The following is an 18,913-nucleotide window of genomic DNA, read 5'->3' as shown; positions in this document are numbered from 1 at the left end:
TTTCTGTTTGATGAAAGTATGCAGCATTAACTTTAGTAACTAAAACTGAATAGACAGTTACTGCCAAGTGTACTGTATTGAAAACTTCAGTACGCCATGGGAGAGAGAAAGTGTTACTGTGGTTTCTTAATCACTATGCACAGATTTACAAGAAAAAAAAAAAAGCAAAAAAAAAACCAAAAAAAAAAAACAACAAAACTAAGCTCTAGGCATTATGAATCTTTTTAATAGATGATAGATGATGATGTTACACAGGGGCAAAGTATTTTCTGTGACGTATCTTTAAGAGTCCTATAGCTTTTAATGTATTCTTGGTCTAGTTTCATGTTAGATTTAATTTAATTATTCAAAATAGGACCTTGGGAAGATAATTCCTTTTTTTTTTTTTTTTTTTTTTTTTTTTTTTAATGAGAACTCCAGGTATAACAGAAGGAAATTGAAGCTTGTGGGTTTCCTTCTTTCCTAGCAGTGATATCATCACAAAAGTCCCTACTGCACATTGTATAGATTTAATTGGATAGATTCTTAATATTCCTAGGTTTTGTCAAGGCTCAACAAGTAAGTAAATGGATCCTATTCATGTTTTACTTAAGTAAATATATATTCTTCTGTCTTTCTATGTTAAATAAAATAACGCTTTCTACTTTTAATTTAGGTGGCAGAGTTACTTCTGAAAACACCTATTAGGTTGTTCAAAACACATTCAATATTTTTGAAAGCTTAATTATACGTAGTAATACTAATTCAATTTTGAAATGCCATATCATCTGGCATTTTTATCTTTGAGTGGATTTCCTACATATTTACCCATGCTACAGATGTGTTGTTTTTTTTTTTCTTCTGAGTTACATCTGGCATTTAGTAACTGGGTCTTTCCTTCAGGCAGTAGCCATCTTTGGACTAAAATTACAGTATGTCTAACTTGGTGTGTTTTTTTCTTTTTCTTTTTTTTTTAGTATTTTATCTCATTCTCTATTATGACAGATATTCGGGCAGATTAATGAATGAGACTGTGGCTGTCATTTACTTGTTCTGTCTGCCAATTACCATTTTCCTCTAGATGCATACAAATTTTACAAAAAGCAGTATTTTTGTGTACAGTTCTGATCTCTTGATCAGAATAAGTAAATTTTGATTCCCTCTTTCTCCTTTTTCATTTCTTTCTTTTTCTTAGCTTTTTTCCTTGCCTTTTCTTCCTTTTTCCTTTGCCTGATTCCATTGTCTTTAATTCCTTGTTCTTTTCCTGCTGTTACTTTTTTCTTTCTTTTTCTCCTCTCCTTGGACATATTGCTGCAGACATATCAAACAATTGTTTAAATAATTTCTTAGGAATTGTACAACATAGTTTTGAAAGACCAAAAGAAATATATTCACCTCCATCCCAAAGGAAGAAGCACATCAACAAAGATATGCGGCACTGCAATAACCGATTAAGTGTAACTATTTCACAACAACCACAACCACAACAACAACAACAACAACAAAGCAAAGCAACTCCAGAAAGGGTGGCTCTGCTTAATCGAGTAAGAACTTTAAAGGCATTGTATAATTGCTGCGGTGTGGGAAGAAATATTTTTTAGAAAATGGTAGAAAAGAATACATAAAATTTAATTTGCAATATTGGTTTAGGGAAATGAATGCGCAGTTCAAAGTACTGAGTGTGGGAGATCTCCACAGCTGCTGAGCATTTGAGATTCAAGTGCTTTCACAGAGACATCAGTAAAGAAATCATTACGTTGTCTCTTACCAAACCCACTTAGTTATTGTTGTCTAGACATTATATTATTGGTATAATGCTCAGCTAAGAAGCTGCCTAAGTGACACTTGAACATCAAGCTAACAACTGTAGTTTACTACTGACTGCTATTTGTACTGGTTTGCTATTAAAGAACAAAAACAACTCTCACTCTAAATTCCAGCTCCGGAAAACAAAGAAAAATGTTTTGTTTCCCTGTTCTCTGTCAGCAATAAATACAATTTTATTAATATAAGTCCCCTTGTATTTTTTAAGGAAATTTGTAGTTCCAAATCATGCCTTTTCTACATGATCTCTGGAATGTTTGACAAGTGACTCTTCCCACAGCCTTCCTTCTGTCTCTAAATAGATGGTTGAAACCTTGCCAAAGTTTTTGATGGTGTTATAGGAAAGACACCTTCTTATCAGCTATTAGCAAGCTAAAAATTTTATGGTCCACTGACATGCTCAGTACATGAGCTCAGACATCAGAGTGTAGATAATTTTTGCACTGATCAAACTCAACTTGTGATACCTTATAAGTGCGATGCTTTTTTGTTGAGCAGTGTCAGACTGCTGAAAGCAAAGGATGGTAGAACAAATAGAGGTGAGGTGAGACGAGGGAGAATTGCAGAGCAGTTGACTGGGAGCATTTCTGTATGGTGGAAAAATGCTCTTCACACATGAGCCTGAGGTATATTTACAGAGAAACATTTCTACTTATCACAGTGATTCTAAGCTGTAGAGTGTCAAAAGTTGAAGAAATAATGGAATTAAATACATGGACATCTCAATGTGGTTTTCATTCCACAGTTTCCACAGATATGAAAAACTTTCTTTCCATTTAAACTCCCTAATTTATTAAAATTCCGTGTTCATGCTTTATCATTTTATACATCCAACACCTTCACACAACCTGTCTTGTCCTGAAAGCAGTTAAATGCAATACAACTCCTATTCTTACACAGTTTGCCCCTAAAAAAATGCAGGATAAGAATCCACTGCAGGCTTTCCATGCATTTGCTAAATTTTGTGTTTGTTTGTTTGTTTGTTTAGTTGTTTTTTTTTGTTGTTGTTGTTTGGTTGGTTTGGTTTTTTTTTTTTAATAGAAAATCTGAGCATTTCATCTGAGGCATATGTAGACAACAGGTTTTTGTTTTTTTTATGTGGAAACTCAGCACTGTTGATGCCCATCGTCTGACAATCTACCCAGCTATCAAACTATTTCATTCTCCAGGGTGGTGTGACCCAACCTACTCCCTGGGAACTGTCATTGGCAGTGTGTTAGCTTTACGAGCGGCAAGTATTCCAAGTAGTGCTCAGCCTGTGTAATGGTATAAGAAATTTAGCCTCAGGACCCTTGCCTGAGCCCTGACACTATTTAATTTGCAGATATACAGCCTCCTTGTTTAGAGAGGAATAAGTCTGTAAAGGCATGTTTTAACCGTGTTTGGCTCATACACGTGGGATTAGCCTGTAAATTACTACTTTTTCCTTTATGATTGAAGTGTTTAGAATTAACACTGTATTTGCAAATAACTGAGCCCTGCTTCTTTAAAGGATTCTAAAGTGAAAACTTATACAGCCTCACTGCATGTTGTTACCTAGTGTTCTTTAAAGCGCATAAAAATACCAAAATACAGCTCTGATTAGGCTGAAGTCATATCACAATCTTTATTGTGGATTCCTGTCTCTCATTTAGGGTGATTTCTATTTCTGTTTGTAGGTACAAATATCAGAACACCATACTACCAAACCTTGCTACAGTGGAAGAGTTACTTGCAAGTAACTATGCCCCTGCAAGATATGTTACCTTCTTTCATTATGGGGTATTTCTTTCATACACAATTTTAAAAAATCAAATTTATTTGAAGAAATGGTAGTTCACCTTTTCACGCCTTACTCATAATAGAATTGGAAACATATTTGGAAGTCAGTTGGTCTGAAACAAGAATGCGACCTATGGATCTCCTTCTAGTATTGCTGTTAGGGCTGAGGGAATTGCAGTAACCTAGCAACTTCCACAACTTTACATTCATCCTTGCACAGGCAGGCCTTGCTCACAGTGAGTAGCCTGGGCTCTAGGCAGCAGAGCAGTTTGCTGCCAAGGTAAAGGACAGTAAGTGCATCAAGACCATTTTTTACTGGATACCTGCATAGCTACGTAAAATTAATCAGGTATGCATAGCTTCATTAAGAAATCCTAATTAACTTTTCATCAGACACCCCGCTGGTCTTAGGAACCTGGAGGTGGTTTAACTTCTCCTTATTCCAGGTATTCACAATTTATCTGTTCTTATCCCCTATGAAATTTTACCAGTTTTGTGCTTGATCCTGACAATGTCTCCCCTTAGTCCAGTGGTTATTTTGATTCTGCAGTTGCTATCTTCCCTTCTTATTTCTTACCATTCTGATTTAGGGAGCCTTAAATCACACAGTGGCAGGTACAATTCTCATTATCTGTTTCATGTTCAATTACAGCTTACTTACAGTAATCAATGCTTAAAAAAGAATGCTTGGCCTACAGAGAGAATAGAAAAGAAACAGCAATTGCAACCCTGTTAAGACAGGAATGAACCCAGAATTAAAGTCTGTAACTGAAGAAAGGAATGAAATTAAGATGTTAGAAAGAGGAAAAGAAAGAACTTATGAAAAAAGTGAGATATTGACTTGTGAAAATCATCTGAAAAAACACACTTCTGCTTCTATTATAGTGCATAGCATTTTTGTTAAAATGTAGAGAAAGAGAAAGAAAAAAATGAGCTCAAATTATAGGGAAAAAATATATGTTAGACACTGATATATTTATTATTTTTTTCTATTTTTCTTTACAAATGAATGAAGAAGATATAGTAACCAGCTTATTCCAAGCAAGAAATAGCAGTACAGTAATCAAATCATAAAATAGTCAGGAATAAAAAAAATAAAAATAAAAAAAATCAAGGTCAGTATTCCACGAGAGGACTAAATAGACAAAATGTTTTACTTAAATTCAAGATGAAAATAACGAGGATATTTAGCAGTAGCCTCAATATAGTGTATCAGATGGGAAGCCAGGTGGCTTAATTACAATGTGCTACCCAGTTGTCCCCAACATGAGCTGCTTTTGCCTCATTTTCCATCTTCTTTACCTCTGCAGGCCTATTTGGAAATCCTGGCATTGGTTTTATACCTGCCAGTTGAACCTCTGAAGTGATCTTTATTTCATGTTCACAACTGAGGCTCAATTTCCAATTTCCTTGTTCCAACACATGGACATGCTTGTCACTGTGATGGAAACGTTTCTCGAAATGCTTAGCTTTATAGTTAGTACTAGTTCCGTTTCCAAAAAAAAAGAAAAATCAACCTTTTCTTTCAGGTTTTGAAAATGAGAGTTGATCTGTCATTAGGCGGTGTGGGTTCAGCATGCAGTTCAAGGCATTTTGTCACCTTCACTCACAGAAGCCCTATCTTCTTGTTTCTAGATTCAATGTAGCCCTTCTCTGTTTCACTGGCTTTGAGTCAGGTTGCATTATTCTCAGAAGTACATTCAGTCAGATCATCCATTTCTCTTTTTATTCATCTTCTGAAGTTTCTACAAGATGTAGAGTTTTAAAAATATACATTTTATTATTAAATGCAGATGAATAGGGGCAGACTGGGAATTAGGAAAAATCTCTTTACCATGAGTGTGGTCAAATACTGGAAGAAGCTTCTTAAAAAGGTGGCTGATGTCTGGTGGTTCTCAGCATTAAAGAAGCATTTGGTGAATACCTTCAGTAATATTTTTAATCTAAATTTTTAATTTAAATATAGTATTTAAAATATTTTTATTAACTTTTTCATTATCCCTGAACAGATGAGGCAGTTATACTGGATAATCTTTGTAGGTTCCTTCCAAACTGACTGGACTGCCCAGCTTAAAATCATTGACTTGAAATTCAGTTGTAGGCCAGTAAAACATGGAATATCCTAGTTGTTAAAATTGAAATTATTACTGTTGAATATCTCTGTCAATAAACTAGATAATGGGATAGAATACTTTCTTAGCAAATTTTCAGAACGTTACAAAATTGGGTGGACTGACATCAGATTAAATGAAACAGGCTAAGTTTAGGGTGAGAGATGAAAGCTTAACATCACAATAAAATTTCTCGAAGTTCAAATGCAGGAAGAAATTGGATGTGAATTTATACTTGTTGTTTCATTCATTCAAATAAATCTTTAAAGGTAGTGAAAATAAAAAAACATGTTGAGGTAAAAAGGAAAAAGTAGTCTAAGCAAGTGAAGGGCCAGTATAAAGTAAACGTCATGTATGTATATATACATATAGCAGTTTGGGTAAAATTCTACAGAGGCAGATTTTTCTCAAACTTACTTTTCTTTGTCAAAATAATTTTATCATTGAAGAACTTTAGTCAGTTTTTCCTGTCTTGACTTCAAAATAAATGTTTTATCACTACAAGAGAAATTAAACTGAAGGTGTTGAGGATGATAAGGTTTATTAAAAGAACTGAAACTGGACAAAGAGCTAGAGAAAGGACAGACAACAGTGGATTGTGTAAAAGTTTAAAATATCATGCTTGAAAGTTAATTTAATCCTGAATGACTGTTCTTACAAATGATTTTGCTTTGTATTTTCATTGACGAGGCACGCACAAAAAAAGTCATTTGCTAATGAACAATGGGTGTCACTAAAAACTAAAAACTATTGCCTGTATACTAGAAGACTGATAATACCATATTGTAAAAATAGCATACTAATTATTAATGCTGTATATAAGCCTGATGCCCCAAGTTTAGGAATACTGATTCAAGAGTTTTATAGAGAGAGCAATGCTGAAATCAAATTGATAGAAGAAATTTTCAAAGTAAATCTGGTAAAAGAAAATTTCTGCTTCTTTCTTATGATTAGAGCAAGACTAGTAGTGGTGGGGAAAAGAAAAAGAAGGGGATTTGGTTAAAGTAAAGGCCAAGATGAACTATAAATGGCTATAACCTGACAAAGCCCAGATTTATTCCAGGTATTCAGAGGAAAGATTACAGCCACAGAAAGAAGGGGAAACACCCAAGGATCTTTCAGGAAAAAAAATCTATGTATTTCAATAAGAATTATTTTCTTATTTTTAATTAACTTTCCACCAATTCTCAAAGCAATATGTAAGGTGTTTGTCTGCCTACAGACACCCAAACGGGAGAAATTAACTGCTAAAGCAAATTTCTACCATCTCCTCAAACAATACACAAGTGCAAAGGAGAAGGAAAATGGATAGGGCATCCTTTCTGCTCTGAGAGAGGCAAAATATCCTATTTTTGGTATGAGATTATATTTACAGAAAATTCAGACAATCTGGATGTTGAGCTCTGTGCAAAGAACTGTCTGAGGATTCAGTTTATTGGTAGAAGTAAGGAGGAATTTAAGAAGATTTCTATAGCAGTTGAGAGAATCAGTGCTACTGGGGAATTTTTCAATTGTATATATGTTCATTGTTGATAGAGAGGATCATTTTTCAAATTATTGTTTGAACTAAATATCCTGACCTTATCAGAGGATAAAAAATTGTCAAATGTAGGAAAATAGAAGAAATTTTACTTATTAGGAAAATACCAGTAGAGAATTGGATTACTTCAGCAGCAATTACAAATATGTATATTCCTTGTTCTATTTAATTCACCCCAGAAATTAAGCTTACTGCTTCTGAGGTAAATTCTCTGACTTGTAAAATGGTCTGTTGACTGTTGTAAGATTATGGACCTCTGAATGTCTTTCAGGGATATGTTTCGTTTTGTATAAACAATTCCAAAAATCCAGAAAGCCAGAGACTTGGACTGAAATACCCAAATACAAAATGTGTCACAAATTCAGTCTTCAAAGTCTTGCTCTAATATTTTTTCACATTTCTAAGATACCAGGTTTATCCTGAAAAAGCGCAGGAAAACATTTATTTCTCAAAACATTTATGCACTGAAAAAATGTATTTTCTGCTCATTTCTTAAGGAAGATCCAATAAACAGCTCAAGCAATGAATCATAGAACACAAAGATCTCACTTCTTAATTCCACTTAGGCCTTTTTCATTTCAAACATTTGCTATCGACCTTGTAAGACACCTGGTGTTCTGAAGTTTCATTGATAACCGTGAACAGTTTTTCCTTTGAGCGAGAAGTTGTCGGGATGAAAAGATTTAGCAGGGGATAGGTGTTCACATACACCAAGGTTAGATACGTAACCTTACTGACCAGTTTTCCTACACTCTCTATAAATTCAGTGCAGAACTGATAAAATGCACTGATTGAAATGCAGTTTGTTCTTTGCAATTTTATTCAGAGTAGGGCCTTGGTATTTCAGGGGAGAATCTTTCTATACTGCTATTAATTATCCTGCAGCAGATCAGCATCTGGATACTGAAATTAGTATGTACATTCCCACTGTCATATTATAGTTTTGACAAATCAGTGTTTTCTATCAACATCAGTTTGTTGAAAAATTCCCAGTCAGTGCCAGTTGGCATGTGTTTACAACTAGCAAGTCAGCCACATACGCTGTCCACTGGCACACTGGGCTGTTGCTCAGACTGACTCTGTGATCTGATGAGTGTTTGGCAGGTTGGTTGTAGTGAAGTGGCAAAGAAATATTTCTGTCATCTGCTTCTCCATCTCCCATGGTGGCCTCGTGGATGTCACAAAGTCTACACAGAGCAGCAATTCTCAGGCTTCAAATGAATGTTGAAAGAACCTGATAGAAAATAGCTTTTTTTACTAGAATGTGAGTGAAGAGATTGAGCAATATTAAGCTCCTGGTTAGTACAATATAAAAATAATTACTTTGTTGTTTTTGTTTGTTTGTTTGTTTGTTTTTAAGAGAACAAGCAAAACAAACATAAAAAAAAAATTACTATAAATGCTTTGTTTGAAGTCTTGCAGTCTAAAGGCCTGTAAGATTTTGTCTTTTTTTGTGTGTGTATGAAAAAGAAATATTGATTTTTCTGAACTTTACATTCCTCTTCTGCTTGAGTTACTTGCTATACTTGATTTAAATTTATGAATAATTATCCACTGTATAACATACTATATCCCCCTCAAATGACACTTCTGGCCAGCTGTAACCAAATATAAGCAGAAGCCTCAGTAAAGATGAAAAAAGGATTAAATTCTGCCATACCCTAATCTGTCAGAACCATATGGATCCAATGCGTGGTTCAGTGCGCAGCTGATTCAGGGTCTTCTACTTTTTAGGATGCCACTCTGAGTTGCAAGAACAATTCACGTCACAATACAAGACTCTGTTTTTTAAGCTTACTTAAAGGCCATAGTTCCACTTAAATAACCACTGCTTTCTTCTTTCATACAGTCATATATTCCACCTTAGTATTGGCTCTACATATTGTGGTCTCAGTTGTATTTTATTTGCAGAATACTTGTTACGAGCCTGACTTCTACATGCTCAACCTTACTCACTTACTAGAGTTTGTGCTGCTCTCCCTCAGTTTGTTGAATGTCTTTTATAGAATTTTCTCCAAGTTCTTCCTTTATATTTACTGTGGTGTTTTCATAAGAATGTCTTATTTATCAGAATTCCAAATCTAATCCCTCAAACTTAGGGTTTCCATTCTCTTCCTAGTTTTCCTTCCCAATTTGCAGGGCTTTCTTCTTCAGCACTCCCAGAAAATGCCTTTTCTCTCACTCTTATCTTCCCTACTCTATAATAATTCACTAAAACTGTATTAGCTCTGACCCTGAGTTTGACTAACACTGTTACTCTTTCATGAAAAACAATGCTTGAATTTTCATTCATATTCTTTTCTGTAACAGAGGAACTGGCTGACACCTTCTCTGGCATGTAAGTCTTGTCAAAGCTAAACATAGAATCATAGAATAAATTAGGGTTGAGTTGTTATCTGGAGGACATCTGGTTCAAACTCTAAATACTGTCTTTTTTTCATTGGAAACAGTGGGATTTATGATATTCCTGTTCGCTCTGGGTTCTGTGATTTTGATAATGCATAAAAGGCAATTAAAGCTATTTTCCAAATGTCATGCGATATACTTTATAGTCTTTGATGATAAACTCAATCAACCTGAAGGAATTAAGCATTTTGGATGTACTAAGCTGTTTGATCTTGTTAAAAGGAGTGATTATAGGAAGATTTATCACAGTTAGGAACCAACTACTCTCACAGAGTATTAAACATAGCCTATTATAACAGAGTTCTTCAAATGAGGGCAAGTATGAGCTATATCATTGCAGAGCCACTCTTAGTTGATCTTATTTTTATAATCTGGAATGGACTTTCTTTGAGAGGATCAACTGCCAATTCAGTTTGTAAATTGCTTGTGAGTAATGTATGATGTCTGATCTGATTAATTGAAGGTCATGACAATCACAAAGCTAATAAAAAAAATAGAAATATGTAAAAGCAATTCTACTTGAAATATGAAGTAGCTGCAGTACGCCTGATGGTTATAGTTGGGAAATTGATCCTCATTCTTTTTTTGAACTAATATTTTCTTTCTGAACTAAGGATAATCACACTAGTTAATACTTTTCTCCTTAACTAAATAAAAAAATATGTAGAAACTCACTTGATCTTTGTCATACTGCTATGAGATAGAGCCAGATTTTAGGTGTATGCAAGCCAGGATGGACGAAAGAGAAATGCAGGCTTAATCTTATCTTGTTAAGGTTGAGGGATTTTTACATTTGACTTCCCTTAGAACAGGTAGTATCACTGAATTACAATCTGAATATAGTCTGAAATCTTAGTAACAGCATTAAAATTCTCTTTTATATTTCAGTTGATAGTTTTCATTGTTTTGTGTCCTAAAGGGTAGGAGAAATTCTTTGCCTTGGCAACATGCATTCACTGAACTGCTGAGATGTCTTCCCTCAGTCTTCTGTAACTTTGCTTCATTTTTCATGCCCACTGGAGATGCAGGCTTATTCTGATTTTGTATATGCACACCTTAGGACATACCTTTAGAATGCATTATCAATTTATTACTGCTATTGTAACAATGATTTCTTATAATATGGTTAGTATTTATTAGGACATCTTGTCCAACTCATGGTTAATGAAGAGTTGTTTCCCCACTACATTTTCAATTTCTTTGAACAATCTACATGAAAGTAACTCAAATTGAAGAGGTTTCCACTGTTCACACTGGGAGGTTATTTCATTATTCCACATTGCGTTCACTTACATGATGTACATTAAGCAAGTCTGCTATTTCACTATTGCCATGAATATTATTTTGTTTTCATTTTAGTTATTCTTTTTACACAGTATTCAAACTCATGAGAAACTCAAGGAAAGTAACTTTTTCTTTCTTGTTTTAAACACTACTAGGAAAAAATCTCATCTTTTCAGAAAGAAATCTTGCTCTGATTCTCCCAGCCTAATGGGACCAGGTTGAGTTTGATTGCAATTCAGCAGATATTTCAAAATACTTTAAACAAGTGTGTGAATTTCATCTAACCCCTGCTTTTAATCTTACAGAGACAGAAAATTTAGTGAAATTTACTTACATTGATTCAACAGCAAAACATTAAAAAAAAGTTGGCAGTCAAAATGAATGTTACTGCTCAAGAGCAAATAATATGCAAAATTTTAACCAGAGAACCTGGGAAAATGCATGGTGCTTACTCATGTACTATGTTTCTGGAGCAGGCATATAACAATAAGGCTGAATATTCACCTATGTTGCTGAAGTATATTCTTTTATAGCTCCTCTTGAGAAGAAACAGAAGGTATGGAACCTATGCATATCATGAGGCTTACTTACAGCAGTGTTGCAGCGCTTACAAGAGGAGAATTACAAAAGGGAAGGGCTCAGTACCTCTGTGAAGGCTCTGGTATGCCTCCAGCAGCCCTCTATGACCAGAAACTTAGCGACCAAACCACTTGCTTCTTCACTGGAATGGGAAGGAGAAGGGATGGGGGAAAACAAAAACAAAACAAACAAAAAAAAACCCCAAACAAATAAAACACCTCCAGGAACATATTCAGGAATATTCAGTTTGTAGAGATAGCATTTTGCAGAGATTTTACATGTCAAGGGATAGTACTACTCAAAGGATGAAGATGTCTGGCCTACAGTGTTTGATCAGACTCTAAATTAAAATTAAGTGAAAATCTAGGTAGATGTTGAAATGTATTCCTTAGTGCTACTAAATTTCTAATAAGCTGGATATAAAAGGTTATAAATCATACATGTAGTCTCTGCAATGGCACAAAACAAAGTTTGAATATAATTTTTAGTACTCTCTTAAGGAAGAGATTGTTCTTTGTAAGCTCAGTTAGGTAGTTTGTTATGCATGAATTCATTATTCTAGCAGACTTTTTCTCATAACCAAGCACATTCAATTCATTCAATTGTCAGTGTAAAATAGTCTCACATGTAATGTTTGTAGAGATTTTCAAAACAACAGACATTATTTTAAAATCACTTTGTAGAAGATGAAGACTCATATCAACATGGGCTTCAAAAATAATGGAAATGTGAAGTACATTTCCATCATGCATAAAGGCACTGGTAAACTGGGAAAGGAAGACCGCACTGCATTCCCTGAGTGAATACATTTTGTGTCCAAATATATACCACTGAGTCCAGGAATCCCCAGACATGGCGTGCTGCTTCTGCCTTGTTTTGCTGTTTCACGGAAGGAGGAAGGCATCCTGCCGCTTGTTGGTGGCCTTCAGGGAGGTGTTGTTTCTGCACTCCTGCACATGGCTATACCAAGTGACGCATAACCCAGAAAGTGAGAGTTCTGAAAAGATGCCCTTCGCAAGGGCCGGCAGGGAAGGAAAGAACATGTACAGCATTAGAAGGGGTAATGAGCAATCCCACTAGGCTAAGGCGATTTTGGAGGTAAGGGATTAACACAGAAAAAAAAAAAAAGGGGAAAAAAAAAAGGATATTATTCCTTTAAAAACGAAGAAAGGAAAAGCTAATTAAAGTAAGTTGGAAAGGACTGTCTTAGCTCTGGAAAGTATTAGTAGTCAAAAAGTTCATTGCTGAAAGGTAAGTTCCTTAACTAAAAATAAGCTGTTGAATTCATGGAGCATGTTTTAAAATTACATAATTTATTTTATGAAAATGCTTAGACTTCCTGATTCTTGATCCTTCCTAATGGTTAAGTCGATCCTTTCATTCCTCTTTTCAACATCAAAAGAGACCTCTGCTGCATATTATTAAATGGGCAGTTACCGCTGAGAGAAATAGCTCCATTTAGTGATTGGAAATCCTGAAAGAGGGACAGCATTTCTAAAAACTGCATTTAATTGTTTTGTCCTCATGTGTTGCTGAGTACAAAAACAGGTGTTTAAAATTATGTCTATAGTTGTTTAGAAAATATTGTCTCTTTTTAGCGCTGTAATCTTGTATGGAAATCACAGGTTATTTGTTTTCTGCCTTACTTTGTTATTTGCAAAAGGAAGAAGACATCTTTATCATTAGACTGTATAGTATGATTACATATTGCAAGAGTAGCTGATTTTGAAGGACACAGATGTGCTGCTTTGACACAGGACAGAACTGAAGGCTATTCAGTTGCAGAGGCAGATACTTTCATCTCCCAGTAAAACTAGTATCCAACTCACTTCTTCCAATAAACAAATAGATGGGCAACTGCACATTGTGCACAAGGTCAGCATGAGAATAGCACCTGCAAATGCCAGGAGTGGACTTTTCTTTATAGCAGAAAATATTTAATATCCTAGGTTTATCAAGAGGGTGAATGGCCTTTCCTAGTTCACAGACCAGAATAAAACTGTTTTACTTGATGCTGGCACTTACACTGCAGGCACCAGGATGCTGTGAGGGAGATTTTCTCTAGCAGAAAACAGACAAAAACCAGAAAATTTATGCCATGGTCTGCTTTGGGTTCATTCAGTTTATTAATGCTTATATTACTCCATAGCTGCGTTTATGTCCATTTTTTCCTGTCTTACTGTTATATATTTTACTGAATTTAAGCATTTTTAATATTGAATACTTCTTGTTCCTTCCTAAATGCTCTTTTTTATTTGCACAAAAAACTGAGCAACATCTGAAGGACATCAGCAAGAATAGCATTTTTCAGGATATTAAGACATGCTATTCAGTACAAAAGGGAAATGTAATGGGCCTTAAACTGAAATAACAGGACAACTGTGGTGTGAACTTAGGGAAAAGCATGCAATAGTTCAGTAGTTAAATAGCTAAGAGCAAAGAATGACCTTACTAGAAATTATCCTTCTTTTAAAAAGAAATGTTTATTCAGGAGGTCAGAAAAATATATGTATTACCGTATACATTTCTTTTTAATGATATACTTTTAAGTGCTTCCTGAATCTGTCATATAGGGCTTTATCAGGTGCTTTTTGAAGTTGACAGAGATCACTGAATTGACTTAAGGCCATAGTTCAGCCCTATAATTGATCTAAATGATATGCTAATTAACTATGTACATGAATATCTCTACTTTGCCTCCTCCAGTTACATCTTCTCTTTAATCATAAACTTCTGAAAGAAGTAATTATTTTCTTTGACAATAGAGCTACCTAGAAAACATTTGAGTAATAATTGAAATTTGGAGAAAGGGGGAAAGACCATTTCAAATATAATTTTACTGGGATGATATGCAAGCTTGTCAGCAAAAAGCAGAAAATGTCGAAGTTATGCTCCAAGATATTTTCAATAACATACTTTATTTCCCCAAAAGATACATTTCTCATTTTGCCCAAGGACTTCTAAATGTTTTTAATATTGTCATCAGTTAATTATTTAGAATGTATGCCGTGCTGGACAAGACACAATCTGGCCATATGCGAAAACACATTCACTGATCACTGAGACTCTCTATAAAGCATACTGCCATTTAGGAGTAACTGGAGAGTGGAGGGTAGAGGGTTGATGTTTGGAAATGTATACTTTGTATGTACAAAATCTTGATAAAACTACTATAATATTCCTCCTGCCTAAAGTACTGTAGTATACATTAATAATCAAGTTAACTTTCTAATATGCAACCAGTATATATTCTGGTCAATATAAACTTAATTTATCTTTACAAAAAGAGGTAATGTCCTTGAGATGATCTTGTTGCCATTCAGAGAAGTTGTTATCATCCTATAATAGCATTCAAAGATATAAATGGGAAAGGTTGAGAGTAAGCTTTAAGAGCTAGTTTTGAGGCTTGACAGAACTGTGGCACTCTTAGCAGAATTAGCTAGATTGCAAAAATATGGCTTCCAGTCTAAGATAACGTTCGTTTTCTATTCTTTCAGGCTCTTTCTGCTATAGTATTTTGGATTATATATTATTTTATTAAAGATTCATGTGAGTTATGAAGTCCAATAATAGCTTGTCATAAACCATGTGCCATATACAGGGAGCTTAAGCCTTGGACAGTTCCTAAAAATAGTATTTGTTACTTTATAGCCTAATCCAATAGCCTTAGCAGACCCCTTTTAAAATTACGGAAATTAAGTCAGTCAATATATGGGAATAAAACCATTCAAATATGTTTTTAAAATATATCGCACAGTGATTTCCTTTAGGATTCTGTTCACGTTAAGTCGTTTGTCTCTGCTAAATCTTAAACCTGTGTCAAAGTACTCTAATGAATTACCACAAAAATCAGCAGCTGTATACCAGGAAGAGACTTGTAAGACACATACTCCTTTCATTGAAGGAGGGACTCAGCACATCCCTTGTCTGGTTTTATGACTGTACCTATTGCACCGGTACAGGACATTTGCCACAAGAGAAGAAAAGCCCATTCATAAATGCTTTAAGTACATTCTGCTTTTTCACAATATACTTTTTGAGTACAAGATAATCCTTATGATATAATACAGCTGTACCATCATGTAACTTAACCATTTCTTAATTCAAAACAAAAAAACAAAGCTGTTTTTGTTGATTTCATTGTCACAACCTTGTTAGTCAAATCTTATCAGTTTACAGAATATCTGAAAAGGAAATATGTACTTTTGAAAATAAAGTGGAAAACAATGCGATTAACAAAAAATCAAAGTCTCATGTGGCTGTATTAGAAGTACCAGTTGTACTTAATATTTAAACTCTAAGATTGTGTGCTTTTAAATACCATCTGTCTGTCTGTTGATAAGAATTGAAAAATCCTAAAGGCCTTCACATATTCCAACCCACATTTAGTCACTGACTGGACAGATATATGAGAAAATGTTGTAAAATCAGGGTTTGGATTCTGCAGACTTTTCTGCATAGGCGTACATCCTCAATGTTAGATTCCTATAGACTGCAACGAGCTCTTCTGCATGGACAGGCTGCACACAAAGTTTGCATGATTGAGACACTACTGTTAAAAACACCCTGTCATTAGAAAACTGAATTTTCTCACATTTATGTAGACCTAAACAGCAGAGGACAAAATGGCAATAAAATTTATTTAATTGATTTCAATATTAAGGGTATATTTCTCAATTAATGAAATACAGACCTGGTGGAAAACATAGCTAAACTTGATTTAAAACCTAAAAATTACAGAGAGAGCATTTACACTGTTGAGGTGTATACTTTTCCAGAACCAGATACAGTACTGTTACAATCACTGTTACCTAACAGTATTTCATTTGGGAATAGAAAAAATCCATTACTTGGTAGACGGTGCCAAAATTCAGTTTTCTTCAATTTAATTTGCTCAGACATATTCAGATTATAAAAAAAAAAGTATAGAAAAAGAGTAAATCTAATGTGTTCATATTAATATTTAATAATGTATCCTGCACTGAATAGATAACAGGATGATTGCTCAGTCATTCTCTTGCCCTATGGGTTTCAAATCTTTCCAGATAGGTATAAAAGGGACTTGAACTTTGAATCTACATAAGCAAAACGATTAATCTGCCGGTTAGCATTTTCTCCATTTCTTCTACTGTTGTTATTGATTTATGTTTCTGTTGTTGGTGGTTTGTTTGCTATTATAAAAGGAGGTAGAACACAGCTTCAAAAACAGATGAAATTGTGCAACAGGGGAAAAACTAGGGTTGACATAATGGAGTTATTTCAGGTGGTAAAAGAAGTACAATCAGAGTGACATAAAATACTGATATTAAAGGCAGTGAATGATTCGTCTCACTCATCCATCGTGAATTTCTGTTAGAGGTGTATCATAGTATATATATCAGTTTCTGGGGGCTTGCAATTACACTCTATTCATTTTCCCCCTTGAATGGTTAATTTTATTTGTGAATTGGGACAATATTGGGATGTTTTCCCTCTAAACTGATATTTTCATCTCTTACTGTGGTAATCCTAAAAATAGATTAATATGCATTCCCCGTTTCTTCTTCTTCTGACACATTCTGCAACCAACAACTTGCCAGTTGTTTACCATTACAACAATTATGTCTTTAGTTAGACAGCCTTAGAGAGAGTACATAAAATCTGTGCAGATTAGGGCTCTTAATGCAATGGATCATAAAAATAAAGGTGTCAGTCTGTGTGAAGCTTTGGAGTGCAGAGAAGAAGTAGTAGGTTTTTTAACATCTAAAGCAAACATCAAATTTGTTATGTATGTCAATTCCAGAGAAGAGGAAAGATCACAAAAGTCATTTAAAGGATCCTAGGTGTGCGAGAGTTTGATGTTTTAAATAATATTTGTCAGCAAGGTTCAAAATTGTTTGTCTTGCAGCACAGAGAAAAATAGCTGCAGGTCTTGGAATACGTATTCTCTCAGTGCAGAAAAACATCCTTTCTAAATTGCAACTTTTTTCTTTTTTCAGAAGAAAATGATTTAATTCCCAAGTTGATATAAACCTGGCACTGCATACAAGCAAAATCCACTCTTCTTATGCTGTTATTCCTTCAGAAGCCTTCATTTTTAAGGAAACATTCAGCTACTGAAATTCTACTTAAGAGATTCCCATTTCCTAACAAGGCTGCCTCTTGGGGGTTATACAGCATGCCTTGAAGAATGTATTCTATTTTCTGGAGTGGCCTTTCTGTTGAAGAAAAGGCTAAAAGTGCAAACAGCAGATGTGAGTTTTCCTGGTAATGAGCCTCAAACCTGACCTGCATAACCCATCAGGATACTGCATTGTCCACATCTGCTTTAGTGATTGGCCTCTGCTTTCGGAATGTGGCCAAAGCTGGATCCTGGTGCCAGCAGCACAGAAGTGTTTGCTTCTGTGTTGTGTGCACACCTGTCACCTGCTAACTGAGGTCGCCAAATTCATTTCATAAGCCAATGAACCCCTACTGGAAGACATTCCAAAACATTGCGTTTTACAATGGAGAAAGTAAAGTTACCTGAAAATGCACCACATATATAGAAAAGAATTACTGAAATAAATTTTATTCATTTTACTAGGCTGGGGTATTGTTCCTTTTGTTATTTCCAGAAAAATTTATTTATTTACATACTATATTTCCCAGAAAGTAAAAGGGGAATAGACCACATAGAATCGCTGATCTTACCTGCTGCAAGTCCCACTCATTTCAACAACTGCTATATATATGTAGTGATGGGATAGCTGACAATCAAAAAGAGAGATTCAAAATAGAGATTAAAAAATAGAATAGAGCAGCAAAAACATTAATAGAGAAAAGTTTTGACACATAAAAATTATCTAATTTCTTATTTGGAGACATGACGGGCATGTTTTCCTGTCTTAATCATTTTACATCCTAAGCTTTAGTTAGGTTTCAGGAACCACAATTTGTGCTATATGTTTGGATCTTTCTCGATTATAATTTTAGGAATAGATATTTGCACATGCTTGAATATATCACTGAACTGCTGTTTCCCCTTCACACATACAGACTAATATCAAAACATTGACTGTTTTCCCAGAACAGAAATTTTGGCCTTACGGTAATAATTTTTACACCTGCTCACTGAGCCCACCTGCAGCTTTTTAAAATATACGTTTAAATTTACTCCCAGCTGCTCCTGTGGCTCCTGTGTTCTTGTTGGCCTGACTTATTCATCAGAAATTTTAGATCTAAACACCCACATTTTCTGAGAAATCCACAGAAGTGAGTAACTCTTGTCAAGTAGTGATACTTCTGCCTTTACTGCTCCATTTGTGCTTTGTAGGAAATGACAACCAAATGCCTGCAAAGGTACCGGTCAGTTATTCCACACAGTTTCTGTAAAGGCTATGGAATTCTTGGGGGGGAAGCTGAGTAGTCTGCAGCTGTCAAAATTTGCTCATTTCTTGAGCATTTCTTA

The sequence above is a fragment of the Lagopus muta genome, chromosome 2, assembly GCF_023343835.1.
Source record: "Lagopus muta isolate bLagMut1 chromosome 2, bLagMut1 primary, whole genome shotgun sequence".
Taxonomy (NCBI): Eukaryota; Metazoa; Chordata; class Aves; order Galliformes; family Phasianidae; genus Lagopus; species Lagopus muta.
The sequence above is the reverse complement of the archived record's forward strand: the minus strand, read 5'-3'. Positions refer to the sequence as shown.